The 3606-nt window shown below is 45.3% G+C and overlaps 1 protein-coding gene across 2 annotated transcripts in view; it reads right to left on the bottom strand.

Moving 5' to 3' along the window:
- Positions 1-545: 545 nt before the first annotated feature.
- Positions 546-3606, bottom strand: part of CREG1 (cellular repressor of E1A stimulated genes 1) — an 18687-nt gene continuing 15626 nt past the window's right edge. For both annotated transcript variants that reach the window (XM_066599372.1, XM_066599371.1), the window contains exon 4: positions 546-3606. This exon is cut by the window's right edge. The gene's annotated coding sequence lies outside the window, so the exon portion shown is untranslated.

Raw genomic sequence — 3606 nt, 5'->3', positions numbered from 1 at the left:
TAAGTCTAATTAGGCTAAAGGTTACATGGTTCAGCTGGTCACACGCAGCCAAAAGAAGGCCACCTACAGCACCCAATGGACATGTAATTCTACAGATAAGTTGTGCCGTTACTAGCTGCCACGGTCGGGCCACATGTGGTCAGCTGGACCGTGTGCTAGCCTTGAGGCCCTTTTACACAGGCTGATAACAGATGTTTGACCAGAGCCGAACACGGAGATCGTTACTCCTTTATCTGGCCTTTACAAGGGGAAATTCAGACTCTTTGGGGAATTAAAAATGGTTCATATGATCCTTTGCCCCCCCATTTTCTTTCATCGCACAAAAGACGTATTCACTCGGCGAATGAGCATTTGCTTGTTCGTTGGCTGCCGTTTACAAGGGGCAATAACCGGGTGAAAGAACGTTACAAAGAACGTTAGTTCACGAACACGGTCCCATTTGGAAGAGCCTATAGACACAGCGGAGAACCACTTCAGGAGTGAATCTGCCCTGTGTGATCAGGACTGCAGGTCACCAGCAGCACAGAGTATTTTGAGACGTGAACTTATACTTTGACTTTTACAAACTTTATTTAAAAATAAAACTTTATTTGTAAACAAGACAAATCATTACATTCAGGATCATGGAACACACGTAGCAATCCTTATGTTTAGTAAGCGCAATTATTATAATTCAAATTTCACAATATCAACAATGATTATATATTATTAGTACCATCCCCAAGAGTGTAAATGGCTGCTGTACAACTCCTGAGACTACGGCAAACAGTGGATCCTCAAATGTCACACAAGTTCCAGCAAGACCTGGCAGTTACATGTCTGAACATTTGGGTTAGGTCACATGGTTTACATCTGTCCCTTACCCATCACAATTGTAACCCCTTCCAATGAACGGACCGCAGCACAATAGTGTTTTCTCAGGGAAGAAAATGGCACTTAAGGTGTTGTCCACTTAGGACAATTTTTGGTAAAAGGATTCCAGCACTATTCACATTTTTGGGTGTCCTACTGCAAGAAGCCCCAATGACAATCTGTGGGGAAACCTGACAGTGAGGGTTCACTTTTCCTGCAGTGCCTCCACAGGAGAAAGAAGGTATTGCACAGTTCTCATTAAATTTAATAGCTTGTCAATGTGATGGAGGACAGGTGATGCTCTTTGTAGACGGAGGTTTTCTATTCAGAATCCTACAAAGTCAGAATTCCCAAATAATGCGCTTGAATATTGGTTTGCAGGCTTGTACACGTTTTGAAATGTTTGCTGCTCAGTTTTAAAAGTTTCTCAATCATCAGAAACTGGATTAAAATACTCAATTGTTAAGGAGCTCAACTCCACACATAAAGGTCAGGCAGATAGGAATAAATGCTGTATTGAGAGGTTCTGGCCATTTAAAAGAAACCTGAGGGGCCATCATAAAAGCTTAAATTTGTAGTTAGTTTTCCAAGTAAATAAACGGTAATCATTATGTAATGAAACGTTCTACGACTTTGTAATATACTTTATGTTTCAATTCCCCATAGGATCTTGCTTGCTGTCAGTGAATGAGAAAATTCACTATTCACATTCAGATGCTGAAAACCACTACTGACCTCGTCCTGCTTGTTACAATGCATCGATGTAGTCAATCCTCTATAAGCTGATCACAGCAGCACTACCACCCTTCCTGGACTTGGGGAAGGATCGCCCTGATGTGCAGCAATTCGTTGTACCAAACTGCAGCTGTGTAAGCCGGACTACAGGATGGGATTCTACCTACTAAACAGTTCGCTCCTGTTCCCTGACGGCAAGCAAAGATCTTAGATATAAAGTTATCAATCGATTTGTGCCAGTTTTTGGCATTAACTACACAACAGATTGCTGCAGATTTCCGTTTCTTTGCTTCAAAAGTTTTTTTAACTTTGCAAAAGTTGAAAGGACTGAGGCTTACTGGGAGGGGCGTCATCTAAATGCTTAAACAGATTTAGTAAGGCTGCCTGCAGACGGCCGGGTCGGATCCGGCTGCAAGAATTCTCGCAGCGGGAGCGTCTGCAGAGAGCAGCTGGTCACTCACCTGCTCCCGCGGCCCCGGATCTTTCATGCGCAGACCGGAGCAGGTGAGTGACATTTCTGTGTGGGGCTCTGTGAGCCCCGCACAGAAATAGAGCATGCCGCAATTTGTTTTCTGCGTGTGATGTTGGGCAGACAAATAGCGGCTGTCTGCATAGGATTGTAATGCAATCCTATGCAGGCGTGTATGAGCGAAAACTTTGCGGGAAATCCCGCTGTGGTATTTCCGCTCGTGTGCAGGAGGCCTAATACTAAAGGCCAGAAATTTTGGTGTAAACCTGTCTGCTTACATTTCATTTTGTAACTTTAGGACAGTCCAAAATGTTCCAAATTCATTAAGAGGCAGGGCCATTTTTTTTCTCACTTAAATGCATGTATTTCGGGCTGATATTCATTTTCGCAATGTGTTTTTTTTTTGCATCCTGCACACTTTCATTGCCAACAGCCAGCAAGGGGCGGAGGGAAGGCGGTGGGAGTTCATCAGAAACGCTGCTAAACTGTCTCCCACCTCCCTTCTCCGGCAACTACTATCGGCTCCGATAGGAGCCATATCCCACCGCCATATTCCGGTCAGAAAGATAGTTCCTGAACTTTCTTTCCTGGCTGGCGCAAAAGCACCCGACTGAAATGTGCTATCTTGGCCGGCCGGGCGCTTTTCCGCCGCGGTAATACTCCCATGTAAACTGATGCATTGTAAACCAATGCATCAGATGAGCAGCGTATATTGGCCGGGCGTGAAAGTGCGGACGATATACACTCCTGTGAATAAGTCCTACAGGGTGCATTCACACGACCGTATATCGGCTGGGTATTCACGCCGGCCGATATATGGCATTTTTCTCTGCAGGGGGAGGAAGCTGGAAGAGCTGGGAGCAGTGCTCCGAGCTCCCGCCCCCTCTCTGCCTCCTCTCCACCCCCCTGCACTATTTTCAATTAGGAGAGGCGAAACGGGGTCGAAGCTAATTCCCGAAACTTAGCCCCACCCCCGTTCCGCCTCCTCTCAATGCAAATAGGGGTTAAACACGAGCCAATGGCTGAAAGACAAAATGAGAATCGAGCGCTTCTCGCTAGTCATTCCATTTCAGCCGGCATACAAAAAAATAAAAATTAAACATCTGCCCCAGCTTGCTTACAGTGCTAAAACTGCGCGACAAGTGAATGAAAACTGTACGATTCTCAACGAGAACCGCGCAGTCTAAACATACTACGGAGTGCGAACAAGCTGGTTCGCTCGGGCATACGAGAATTCCAAGATTCTCGTTCTGTCTAAAAGGGCTGCAGTGTGTATGTTCAGGGATATGAAAAGGCTGCAGAAGACATACAGGGCAAAGGTTTAAATTAAGCCCTACTGTGAAGAGGACTGTCAGTCCAAAATACATGCATTTAAGGGAAAAAACAAAAAAAATAAAAGTTGCCCCCTCCAAGGGTGTCTACGGACTTTAAGATTTATTTACATAAAGCTGGAAAACCCCCTTAAGATAAGAGCAGTCTAGCAGATCAGACGGGGTGAAGAGGCAGGACGGCAGCATAACTAAACAGTCCAGGCAGCAGAAGAGCCCGAG

Source organism: Eleutherodactylus coqui, chromosome 4, assembly GCF_035609145.1.
Source record: "Eleutherodactylus coqui strain aEleCoq1 chromosome 4, aEleCoq1.hap1, whole genome shotgun sequence".
Taxonomy (NCBI): Eukaryota; Metazoa; Chordata; class Amphibia; order Anura; family Eleutherodactylidae; genus Eleutherodactylus; species Eleutherodactylus coqui.
The sequence above is the reverse complement of the archived record's forward strand: the minus strand, read 5'-3'. Positions and strand labels throughout refer to the sequence as shown.